Genomic DNA, 14,333 nt, shown 5'->3' with positions numbered 1-14,333 from the left:
AGGTGGAAGCCCCATATATATATAATTATAAAGAATATACTTTTTTTGATAGATTTTCTCTTGGAATGAGATAAAATGTGTACACTTCACTTTAAAATATGAGCTGTTAACTTTGTAATAGCACTGTTGAAAAATGATAAAATCTAATACAAAAAACATAAATTTTGATAGTATAGGTTAACGTAAATTAATAGGGAGATGAATTTTGAATTTATTTTCATCACCAAAGAGAAAGAAAGAAAGAAAGTGATGTATATAAATTCCTTTATTCTTATACGTTTTTCAGTCATTTGACTGCGACCATGCTGGAGCACCACCTTACGATATGGAACGATTCACGATTTTGCTCGTCATCTTTCCATAGGAGCCATGCTAATCTCTATATCATTCGAATTTTAGAATATGTAACGTTGTAGCTAGTACATAGTTAAATTCTTTGTTTTACATTTAATGTTTTCTGTCCTATATTTGTCATTCCATTACCTATTTTCTGTTTTGTAATTGGGGGCTTCGCGATTGTATTTTCTTCAGTTATGTTGTTATGTTGTGAACTGTAGCTCAACGTTATTGTTATATCAGGTTTAATGTCACTAGAAAACTTAGACGAGAATATTCTCAGTTTTTGTTTTAGTGCAACCTGTGTATATTAGTAAAATAAAAATCATACAAAATGTAAAGCTCTCATGTTTGCTTGAATATTTTCTGTTTTATCTGTGCTTTTTCGGCAGTGAAGTATCACTTTAAATTTTAATAGTCGTAATCTTCATACCTTTGCATTTAATTGATCATAGTTATACTGAGTATTGTACGCTTTATTTTTCGTTTTCTTTTTGCATCAAATTGAAAAGATTCATGCTGTACCTCTCATTTGTGCAGTGGTGCTATTCTAATAACTCTGTTAATAGTATGATTTGAGCACCGTTAGTGACTTTACGCCTAGTGTTGGAACTCCGACCACATGTAAAAACTATATCTTAATTATAGGATAAAAAATATATGTGTATGTATATATGTATAGCAATTATTTTTCAAAATGGACATCGTTTTCTTAATTTTATTCTTTGCTTTTGAAATAATATTATTCTATATTTTTGAAGATGAGTAGATCTCTCAGAGAGAGAGAGAGAGAGAGAGAGAGAGTGGTTGTGAGTTTCAAAATTTAGTGGTTTACCGAGTAAATGTGATAGCACTGAAAAACTACCTGTGGATGCTTAAGGCGCAGTGTGGAGGCCCGCTTACATTATTGGATTTCACGAATCACAAATCATTTAACACTTGATGAATGCAGACAGGCCTAACTAAAACAGATGCTGCTGAGAGAATATCTCCAGGACCTGTTATGTATATAATCAACAAACAGCTTTCGACACAAAGCCAGCAGCATATGGAATGATTAAAATTGTAGTGTAGTGTTATAGAACAAAAGTTTGGTTAGGATGCCGCGTATCAGCATTTTGCCAATTATTTCATTTTGACATGTGAGCCAGAAGAACAAAAAAATGTGATAAAGTACAAAACGTTGTACATGAATAACAGTGTCTCTGTCACAATGGTCAATAACTGTGTTGTCATTTGTATTTACGAAAAATTTCCTATCCTTTATATGTAGACAATTTAATAAAAATTGGTTGACACATATGTAACGCTCGAAACAACCAGTAAGCTGGCCTCTAATAAAGAAAGCAAATACACTGTTTAGTGTGTATTTCTTTATCGTAAGAGTACATTTTACTGGTTTTTCAAAATGTTTTGTTCCGTTTTGCTATCAGATAAAATGCTGATTGAAGTTACTTGTAATATTTTTCTTTGAAGTCCGTGTTGCTATTGCGTTACTATTGAAAATAAAGTTCGATTCTCAGTATACCGCCAATTTACCTCAGGATATTTCTTCATTTTTGCCAGACAAAAACTTTCATTGTTTAGGCTATTTTGTGTTTTGAATGTGTCGTTCCACTTCACCTCATCATACTCAAAGACATCTGACTTGTAGCCAATAATTTTATTTACAACTGGAGTTTAACATTTACTACAAATATTTATGGCATTTACAAAAACCACTGAAAGTGTGTTCTGGTGGTGGCTGGCTCAAATATATAATTAGGAAGAATGGCTTTTTAAAATAATTACTATATAGGTAGAAATAATTTTAAAATGGGCGCACGGATAGGTTATTTTTATAAGTCGTAATAGTGCTCTTCAAAACAGATTTAGATTGTGATGAATTAAAAGGATACGAGCGTATAGAACGAGAGAGAAGGGAATAGGGAGAAAAGAGGGGGGAGAGACAGACAAGTGGAGAGGAAGAAAGAAAGTAAGATAGAAGAGGGGTTCCACATAAACTATAGTTAAAGGAAACTATCTGCAGTTCATATTATCGGATTTGAAAATCTGAATTTCGGAAGCAGGTGCAATTGAGAAAAAATATCTTCAGAAAATGGTATGTACGAGGATTGGCTGGAAAGTTTATAGTCTGACTACGAAGGATTGACGCTAGAGCTGTGAAATTTTGCATGCATTAATTTCAGTTATTCTTATTTATAACGGAATCGTTTCATTCTAGGTAAACTTATATCTGACTGTTCAAAGCGAACTTCAAATGTAACTAGTATCGATTTCTATTGAAAATGAACCATGTTTGGCATCATGGTGTTATCAAGTACCAGTGGGAAAATTTTGAAGATGACTCAAGTTCTTAACATTCTGGAAATCCTACCACCGACAAACGCATTGATCGTGTTCAGCTCAAGGTGACGAATGATAGGTGACTTCTTATGAATAAAGTACTCAATGTCATTTGTATATCCCATGAGGGAGTTGAGAATATTCTGCTCAATGAATTTGGTTTCTACTCGGTGGGTCCTACGCTTTCCGACACCTGATAAGAAGCGCACAAGGCTGATTACATCACGAGAAAATCTGGCATTGTTGGAGGCACATTCAACCGATTTCTTTGAGCGTTTCCTAACCCAGGGTGAATGCTGTTTTCAAAATTTTGAGCCAGAGATAAAAAGATAATCCATGCAGCGGAAACACTCTTCCTCGCTTGATCCAAAGAAAGCCAAAGTCGTTTCATATGCAGGGAATGTGATGGCCACAGAATTTGGGGATGCAAAAGGATTTGTGTTCATTGAGATTCATGAAAAGAAACACACCATAAGTGAAGAATACTGTGCCAGCTTGTTGCGGTAGTTAGGAAAGTCTATCAATACCAGACGCTCAGAGGGAGGGGGTCTATTTTCATGACAATGCACCATCACACCAGTACTCGTTTTAATGGGTGTTGTGCTTGATCACTCACTCTGTTGGCTCCATTTCGCTATCTCTTCCCTAATATGAAAAGGCACTTGGTCAGGAACCAGCATTGCAGTGATGGGGATGTCATATCTGCTGTTGATGAGATTTTTGACTAACAGTATGAAAGATTCTTCACCAATGGGAACATAGCACTGCAACACCAATGGAGGAATGGAGGGAGTGTGCTGACTGCACGAGAGACTATATTGATAAAACAAGCTTCATTTGGCCATATAGCGTGAGAGTATCTTGTTCACCCTATTAACTTTTCAGCTGACCCTCGTATGTAATCAGAAAATGGCAGAATCATTTCGGCAACATAACACATTTCATACTATAAGCTCTTGTTTTACTGAGAGATCAGTGGGGAATAAGCATTTTAGAGTCATTGCGTTGCAAATGATGAAAGATGATCAAAGTGAGAATTATTAAGGATAGATGTGTCAAAGACTCATTGAGTCAACTAGAAAATGTACTATGAGTTTGGAAGTTTAATATGCAGCTTTGTCATGGTTTATCAGCAATTCTGCCCTGAATAAATATGCTCAAAACTATACTAGCCAAAACTAACCTTTCTGTTACAGATATGGCATGCTTTAGTTCATGCAACATGCCCATAGAATTGAGAAAGACTGATATGTGTCACGTGCTTTATTGAAGTCAACTTGGGGCCAGAGAAATGACGGAAAAAGTCGTGAGGTATGCATTCCAAATTTTTGGCTCTTTGTTAGCCTAAAGATCGATGGCCCGGACAAATAAATCGAACACATGAGCACACCATCCAACCAACAATAAAACGGCTGCGACAGACAGGCATACAAGCAAGATAAATACTATCAGATGTTAAAACGTCGCCCAGTTATGGATTATGGGTGATTAAATGAAATCAGATTTATTGTATTCTTTTCTTTTTGAAGATAGTCATGTAAAATTCGAGGGTTGATTAAAACATTTATTGTTCTTCAAGCGTCTGAACACATGTATTTATCATGAGATCTCACATCAGATCTAGTAGTTTGCAATGGTGTGCGAAGGAGTAAAATTCTGAAACATTGAAGAATAAAACATTTTGGAGTTTACGAGAGGTTGCTTGGAAAATAGAAGGTTGATAAATTGTGTAAGATCATGCGTTCATACACTTTTACGATGATTTGATTTACAGTATCACAAAGAGAACCACACTATTGAGATTTAAATTGAGTGTATTTTACGACAAATTACTGTTTACATTCCTTGCAAACGACGACCTGTTGACAAAAGGAGTGACAACGAGAGGGGATTGCACCTGGGTGTAGTTAACATCTACTGGCAAGAATGCGTCTCATAAACGGAAGGATTTTATATATAGTTTGAGATATTTCTGTCTCTGAAATATAACTATTGTAAATTAGAGTTTAAGTCTGTCGAATACTTGCAAAAACAAGCAAGATTTAGTGAAATATATTCTAGGCAAAGATAGAAAAATCTCAAAACAGAATTGATGGCTGCGTTTCAATATAACACAAGCATATGCATATGCCTATCGTTGCATATTTCAGATTATTTGCAATCTCTCACTGATCATAGCAACTGAAAATACAGTCGCCATACTTGAGTGTTTCCATGCTATATTTCAAACAATTATCTCTAGTTTTTATCAATATTTTCATTTCTATCGTATAAAATTCTGATTTACCATGTTTCTATGATTTCAACTATTATTTTGCATACTCTTCTCAGGAAGAAAAAAGAATACACATAATATAATAAGAAAGTAGGGGCGCATAATATTGTTTATATATTTGGTTATCTCTGCAGTCACATAGAATAAATTGCATTCTGTCTTATTTTATTGCATTAATCGTTTTGTGTTTAATGTAATGTTCCTCGTAGAATGAAACATAGCGATGAGAAAAACAACTGATACAATCGTATTTAACATCATCTAACTTACAAAAGAAATATATAGCGTTACATTGTATGTATCAACAGAAGAAGTTGTATTACAGAAACCGGAAGTACTAAGCATAAAACATATAGTGATATGTAATGTCCATTTATAGCTTGAGTGCAAATACCACACTTGCTATCATTGTTACCTATATTGGGCATTAATAAAATATGTACCACACAAGTACTGGGTTTGATGTAATTGATTATACCATCTCACAGGAAAGTCACTTTGTGTCGCGTGAAATCATGATTTTGAAGGAGGGACAAAGTATGACATTCAACTAGTACAGTGAGAATTAAGACACCGGGCACTGTACAATTCGAATTTCGACCATTATATACACGAGTATGAAATCGTATGTCACGTGAAGTCACCAAGAACATGATTTATGTGATAAGCTAAGAATAGCATTGAATGTTAAACGTAATAAAATGAGTGTGTGCATTACACCAAAGTTAACTACTCAAGCCTAACTAATATCATTTCAAATATCGAACGCTACATATGACGCAAACAAACCTACATCACACCCCAACATGTAACCTCCGAAACTCTACTAAGTGCCCAAGAAGAAAATACTGCATTTGAAAGGCAATAATCGATAGAATCACCCTCACATCAGCCGAACGTATCACTAGACCAAACACAGACATAAGAGGCAATACGTTTAAGGAAGTATATAAACAACAAACGCACGCGATCATGTGTGGAGAAAGAGAAGATTTTACCTTTCTCACCCGCTGCATTTCAATACTACGACATAATCCAAATGCCAACCCTGACATCAAATGGAATATCCTTGACAGGGCTCCTCCTTACTCAGTTTTAGAATGTAATTGTGAATTTTGACTTCTTGAGAAATTACACGCACTTCAACAGCCCAAACCAATCCATCAAGAGGAATAATGCATTACCTTATTGAATGCCTTGTTAATGAACTGCAGGTTTCAGGCACTCCGACAAACCTGCTATTTGTTAATTACTCGGTGAGCGTTCTCCTTTCACACTTTATACAACGGTATATACTAATCAGTCCTCTAACACCATTCTTTCTTTTCATAAATCTTAATACTATCCTTTGCACCCTGTGCATGAATGGTAATCAAGGGGTTATTCTAATTTTTAGATCCTTTACTTGTTATTTCAAGTGATCTCACATTCACTGGTGATCATTCTTGAGAGAAGGAGGAAGAGAAGCAGCTTGGTGTATAGACCAAATTCTATAGATCTGCAAATACATTCAGCAGATGGTGAAGAGATCAGCAGTGCGCATTCCTATGCGATAAGGAGACAAAAAAGGCCTCACACCCTTGGGGTTAGCAGAAGTAAATTGTGTTTACTACTACTAGCGATTAACGAGTATAACAATCAGGGCTACCCGTCGGATTAGGGTGCACCAATCTACATGCATCACAGCCATATGTGCACGATATGGTAATATAATAGCAAGATAAGCAGCACATGACCTTACAGGTGGGGCCCAGTTAGAATTTACTTCAGGTTGAGTAGTCCATCCTACTCAAAAGATCTCTGAATAAGGATTGTTTAAGGATGTTGAATGAAACACCCATTTTTGCAATGGTGAATTATCCAAACCCCAAAGATGTCCTCTCAACACAAGGCTACGATGCTCCACCTCTACTTCTGCTCGTGATCAGGGATGCACATAGGTACATGCTCAACTGGTTAAGAACAAATGACATGCTCTACTGGTTAAGAACAAACAACTGGCAAGCAAATATGTAGTATTGAGCAGAGTATTTGCTGTAGCCCATCTTTTATACCAAGACAAATCCATGTACATGATAACACTTGTAATCAGTTAAGATCACAAGCCATGAGAACCACTGCATGGCACTGCATCAGAACTATTATGCAAGAGTCCTAATTTATTCCGAGGTATTTGTTAGTTTATTCCTGTTCGAGTCCTTTTACAAATGTTTCCTTCGCACATTTATCAAGACCAAATTCCATCTCGGTGTTATCAATAAATGCTTTCACAGTATGTAAATGTACTTGAAGCTCATTATCGTCTTTGCCATAGAGTCTTAGGTCATCGATATAAAGTAGATGACTTATTATATTGTCGCCAATTTTGTACGCATAGCCTGTTGTATTAAGTTTACTAGTAAGGAGTATTAGGGCTATACAAAAACTTTGAGGTGAAAGTGAGTCACTTTGGAAAATGCCACAGTTGACATTAATATTTTTTGTGGCAAGTACTTTATTAGAGTGGCTTAATTGGAGATTCGCATTCCACACAGAGATGTTGTGCTTCAGGAAGTTTGAAATCACAGGAGACATTGTGAAGGTATCCAGTGATTTCAAGATATATGAATGAGGTATGCTATGAAATGCCTTTCTACAATCAATCCATGCAGAACTGGGATTTCTGCATCTGTTATGACAGTTCCCAAGGATCACACGATTGATTAAGAGTTGGTTCTGCATTCATATGTGTCTCGTCGGCACCGTTTTTGTTCAGTGCGATGTTACCACTCTGATTATTAAACTCGTATGTTTCTCCACGAGGCTTGAAAAATTATGAGTAGACTTCATCGATATTCGAGCCAATTTAGATTCTCCTCAGTGGTGTCTACATAAATTTGACCAATCTCAGAGAAATAAGCAGCCATTATATATATATATATATATATATATATATATATATATATATATATATATATATATATATATATATATATTATATATATATGTGCCTGTGTGTGTGTGTGTGTGTGTGTGTGTGGGTGTGTGCGCGCGCTTGTGTGAGCGTGCGTGCGCATATGTGCATGAATATATATATGTTTACATGTGTGTGTGTGGGAGTGCATGTCTGTATTTGCATGAGTGTATTAGTGTGTGTGTGCGTGTGTGCCTGCGTGCGTATGTGTGTGTGAATTTCACCAATGCAAACAACTTACGTATAGTGCAGTACTTAAGTGTAGGAATCGAAGTGAGGTGCATTATCGTTACGGAAATCGCACTTGCCAACTTCTCAGCAGAGAAAATCATTTCATACATACCATCAAGTTAAAATTCTGTGAATTTAAATATCTGAAATAACTCATGTAATTTCGTAGGGAAACGAATTACAATAAGTTGATTTGCCTTAAATTGCTATGCAAATTCATATAAAGGAAGGAAAGCAACTAGCTTCTAATGCCTCTAAGCAGAGTATCATCCTGACATATGTAGTAATGAAAATGATGGCTTTTGTATTGTGCAACGTTAAAGAAATGTTAAAATTTATTTTTTCCTAGCAATGCAATGAAACTTCAATATATATTATAATTTGAATTATCTATTCCTTGTTCAGGGGGTGTCCAACTCTATTTACTTGAATTCCTAGAAAAGTAATCAATTTAATTTATTCTGTCTTAATAAATTATGTGAAAGGCATGTTTAGAGAATATGTTGCTCGCTAACTTTTGTTTTAAAGTGTTGTCAAACACTTGCTGTGCACCAGTATATGTGATTGGTATTTCATCTGCGATCGACTACATTCCACTAAAAACATATACACTGAGTATGTGACATCAATACTGTTTACATTGTTAGAAATTAGATATTCAGAACTTAATTTTGTGTTACTTCTGTTGTTGAACATCAACAGACATATATTACACTATTTACATATATTCCGCAGACCAGCGATTTTATTTCGTTTCGGGGTTGGCTCGATTATACCGTACCCATGAGTTGGAATAACAATGAAATATCGATATCCGCTGTTCACGTTCACCGACGGAGCAAATCGGAGGAATTCAGCGATTTGTTTAGCACTCGACATCTTTAAGGTACATTCTCTGGATGAAATTCCGTAGTTAATACGCGTTTAAATAAAACACAAATATTAAGTATGTGCATCCATAATATTTACATTTCATATAGTTCTACTGCAAAATATGACCTTCAAATTTCTGTTTTCAAAATATTGGTAACGCGAACAATCTGAAATATTGATGAAAGTTGTATTGATTAAAGTCACTAATTATTCGGTAATATTTTGTATTTTTACTTCACTTTTGGGAATTCTTAAAATACTCCACGGAAGTGTCCAAGTGCTTAGATATTATATAGAAACAAGTGTTGTTGAGAGACTAAAAAGAACATACAGGACGCACTTGTTGCACGAGCCGTCCCATTTGTACAGGATTCCTGCGGAGGAGCTTATGCAAATTAGTTACATATGCCAAATCGCCCGCTTCAATCTCTACTCGTGCTGAAAATGACTTTCATTCTCTCATGTCAATACAATCCCTGTTTTGAACTTGGATCCAATAATTTTTTTTTAATGTTCCATCCTAAAAGTACTGTTTGAACTTTTACACATCGTCATTGAAATATTATAGAAATGTTTACATGAAACAATTTATGCAACCAAGTGATTTTGTGTATTTATAGCATATAGCCACTCCATATGGTTCTGAAAGTATTTTTGATCACCATTACAAACACTTAAAACATTTTAGAATTTTCTTTCTTCCATGTTCGTGCGTTCTGCTGTTCCAGGTAAAATAATAACATAAAAAATATGACAACATCTCAGGTTGAAAAAAAGATGTATTAATATTATTTGGTGAAGGATGTACTCCCGATATACATCAATATCTGGCTACACGTACGCGTTATCCAATCGGCCAATCTGTTTTCCAATAGAGGTCCGTAGCTCTACTTAATTCCCCGTGTATTCGGCTCAAGAAAAAATACATCTGCTTTAGAAAATAAATTTCTAGATCAAATTTTTGAAAATAATCTGTGAAAGTGTACGATAAATATATATGCTTTTTCAGTCAGACTGGAAATCCTATCTATTTAAATATTATTGAAGATATAAGACTGTCAATACGACCACATAAAAACATTCATTGATTAAAAATTCACAGAAGCCTTATCTTAATCCTTGATTTAATTCAATAACTTATCTGGAATGTAAATCAGCCCTGTCTTATTAAATAATAACTGTATTTTTATTGATTTGTATTTACTTGTTTTCGCGAGAATTACTTCTATGGGTGGTTTTATACAACTCAGTTTTTCTTCTCAGATAACTGAAATTTTCCAGCACAACAGTGAGATTCAGATATATTCATTAACTTTAGTAAATGTACAGTGATAAACATCAAAATAATTCATTCTCCTTGAAATGTCGGTCTGTCTCTCTTTTTATATATATATATATATATATATATATATATATATATATATATATATATATATATATATATATATATATATATATATATATATATATATATATATATATATATATATATATATATATATATATATATATATATATATATATGTATACATATATATATATATATATATATGTATACATATATATATATATATATATATATATATATATAATAGAAAAAGTTCTTGGTATGCACCAGTGTGTGCACATATGCGTGTATATAGAGAAACGTACTCGGACATACACACATATACATATAAATATATATGCATACATATATTCATATATATATATATATATATATATATATATATATATATATATATATATATATATATATATATATATATATATATATATATATATATATATATATATATATGTATATATATATATATGCACACGCACACATGTATGTATATAGAGAACCTCATTCATGTAGTAGGATATTCTATTATTTGTTATGATTGTGTTTTGATTATTTCAGTAATTTTGCAGCGGAGATAATGCGTGCCACATCAAATTATTTTTAACTGACCAAACTATTCCAATATATTATTTTATGGTAATGAACTCAATCGTCATTGTGCACATATACAGTGTATATACTAATATGTATGTGTGTGTATTATGTGATGGACCTAATGCTCAGGCTTTATCTCTGTACTAGGCAGATGGGAAAAAAGTAGTTCCATTACGTACTACATTGGTAATTTAGTAGGCTAACCTGACCACAATTCATTTTCTTACCACTGTCCAGTAGGCATTAAACAACTTCTTAATAAATTAAATCTAGACTATTTGAACCGCGCCCCCCTTTCTTGTTAGACGTATAGATATCTGAGTCAGTGGAGTCACTTATTCCTTCCCCCCTCTTAAACTCTAGTAACCCCTACATTTCTCTGTTCTAACCAAATATACATTGTTATGGTAACTCCATCCTGCCAATATGAAATAGTAAGGAATCAATGTAAATGATTTTGCTCTGTTGATTTTAAACTATGTGAAACCATTCTGAATATTATTTATTTTGAAGTTCATGTATTCATGTGATGAAAACGGTTTCTTTACAAAGATGTAATGTTTTCATTAATCAAATGAAAGAGTGGATAGAAACAGCCGTAATTTATTGGCACCTATACCTTTCTCTTACCCATTTATATTTTATTTACCTATCTCGGAATCTTCCCTTCGTAAATATTATGGACAGAATATTTAATAAAAATACATATCTGAATAACTAATAAGTGGATTTCTTCACTCAAATGGGTCTAACCGTCCGCATACACTTTAATAATATCATTCGGGTAATACTTATGTAGCAAGTTTGATATTTAATCAATATTGTTTTGTGTGTTTTGTGATATACTTTTTAAAATTTTGTAACAAATTTATTAAAATACCAAACCAGTTTCGACAATATTTTGTTTTTCAATAGTGAATAATATTAGTTTAGGAGAGATTGACGGTGCAAGGTAAGATTCAAGAAAAACGTGATTAGAAAATTCAAATGTTCATATAAATTCCAGTGTTCAATAAGTTTCATTGACATAGACAATGTTTGATGAATCTCATACGAGTCATGAATGATTGCAAATTCAGTATAATTGAACTATAGCGATTTCAATTTTTGTCACAAGGCCTGCAACATTGAGATATTAAGAATTATAACGAATCCAGTGGGACAGATATTTTATAAACGTTTAATCTTTGCCTTTTTTCTTACAGTTTTAAAGATCACATCATTCCAAGAAAGTTCAAGAGTAGTTCACAGTTAATATTTTGTCGTTGATGCTGAAAGAGAGGAAACGTTATTGTGTGAATGCATGGCATTCTAACATAGACCTTCGCCGGATACAAGGAGAACATTCGGGGAAGAAAGAAGAAGAAGAAAGGAGAATCGAAAAATGTGCGGAGGGCCATGCACGTATACACTCACACAGTCTCTGACATACACAGACACACACATATATACAATTAGCATAGATATGGTGTCTGATGAAATTGCATTACAGTATTTGAGCCAGTGTTCAGCAGAAATGAAGCCATGGTCAACTGTGCCTAGTATTATTTCGAGTCGATAAATAAAATTTGATTCAGTGTGATAGAACTGAAGAATGTAATTGAGTAAAAAGAAATACCTAGTTATATCTGTTTTTGAAATGTGTGTTCCAGGTTCAAATATCTCCATTTCATGTAGCCGGAAAAACTGTGACTGCGTGGTCAGTAGTTGAACATGCACCTAAGGATATTTCTGCTGCTCATTTTGAACGCAAGCTCAGGAATAGGTAAGAAAAAGTTTGGCAGAGTGATGCATGCCCTATTTACCTACAAAAAGACAAAATAAAATACACGCATACATATATATCAAACAACAAAAGCTTTTGGTTGATTGAAATTATGTACACCTCTGGAGGATGTGACACAAGTGCAAAATTGCAATAAAAGCAGTTCCAAATGAAAAGGGGTAATCTGAAGAAATCTACATTAATAAAAACATCAGAAATATTTCCTGGAGATAAGTAAGCAATCCTGGGCACGTGTCTCTGACTTAATGGAGGCCATCAGCACGACAATAGAGCGAAACTATCTCCAATAGCAATGGGTTATAAACAAATACAAATAGAGGCGTTTTCATGAACTAAGCAAAAAATGAGCTGCGAGAAATATCTGAGTGTGGTAGGCCACAAATGTTATGCTGCGTGGTATTTTTATACAACCGTATTTGTGTACGATATCCGAATATATGCCACTGTGAATGAATTTTCGGAGCTTATTTGGTTTTTGGTAAATTATACATACATGTATACCTACAGACATAGAAAAGCGTTTGAGCGCGTGCGCGCACACACACACACACACACACACACGTATATATATTCATCTATACATATATATTACATATATTCATACAAATACTTACACACACAGACACACGCACACACACACACACACACACACAGATATCAGTTTGTGTACTGTGTATGCGTCGGCGTTTATGTTCGTGTTCAGATTGTAAAGTAGCTTTACTAAAAATGAATATGACAATATCACAATGATAGAAGTATGAGACAATGCTGTCATTTCATTATATAAGCATACCATCTGTATACATTACAAAAATATCATTGTGTACCTTTTGGGTACATACATACGTGCTTACATTTCTCAACAGGTTTTATTTGTTCATCAGTTAATTCGTACTGTTGAATGCTGTATCATTATATGTGCCTCGCTTGAAGAAGAAAATAAAATGACGGAATGAAAAGGTTTTCGTTCATTATCACACTTAATTTCTGTAATTGAAACATTAATTGTTTCTTTTATTTTAGATTCCCTTTATAGAATGCCTCTAGCAGTGGATCTTTAATGATTTATGTATGAAATTATTTTCTTCCTCTTATAATCTCAGATTTGACATCAGTCTCACGGCATCATTTTAGATACATCAAGTATGTGTATTTCTCATAGAGATGTTGATATAATAGCATTACAACATTTTTAGGATTAGTAATTTTGACACACATTTTAGTATGTCTTTCAAAATTTATTCAGCTTCTAACTTTTTCAAATTTATTATCATTTGATGTCTGATCTAATTATGTCCTAGTCGCTAAGATAAGAACTACTTTCAGATGAAGATGCTTTTTAAGTCTTCTAAAACTCACAAGTGTCACCGTTTCAACGCAGCAGCAATTTATTATTTTCATTAAAATTTTCATGTGAGATGATTATTCTTAATGAGATTACGATACAATATACAATGCGTATAAGTATGGAGGTTTGACGTTTACATTTCTGCAGGAGATGGTGTGTGTATATTTTTGGAAAGTCAATAGAGTGTCACGCGAAGACCAATGGATTCGGTAAGTATCAAATTAGGAACAGAGAGGATAAATT

At 33.8% G+C, this 14,333-nt stretch overlaps 1 long non-coding RNA gene and 1 other non-coding gene across 2 annotated transcripts; both read right to left on the bottom strand.

Annotated features, from left to right (window-relative positions):
- Positions 1–319: 319 nt before the first annotated feature.
- LOC128247724 (U6 spliceosomal RNA) lies at positions 320–423 on the bottom strand. The gene has a single exon (XR_008264087.2). It is a non-coding gene; the product is annotated as a U6 spliceosomal RNA (small nuclear RNA).
- Positions 424–12,111: 11,688 nt separating this feature from the next.
- LOC149136010 (uncharacterized) lies at positions 12,112–13,389 on the bottom strand. Its single transcript, XR_016241319.1, has 2 exons — positions 12,575–13,389; positions 12,112–12,227 (listed from the first exon to the last, which is right to left on the bottom strand). It is a non-coding gene; the product is annotated as an uncharacterized LOC149136010 (long non-coding RNA).
- Between the last annotated feature and the right edge of the window lie 944 nt (positions 13,390–14,333).

Source organism: Octopus bimaculoides, chromosome 4, assembly GCF_046866305.1.
Source record: "Octopus bimaculoides isolate indiv1 chromosome 4, ASM4686630v1, whole genome shotgun sequence".
Taxonomy (NCBI): domain Eukaryota; kingdom Metazoa; phylum Mollusca; class Cephalopoda; order Octopoda; family Octopodidae; genus Octopus; species Octopus bimaculoides.
This window is presented reverse-complemented; position numbering and strand designations above follow the sequence as displayed.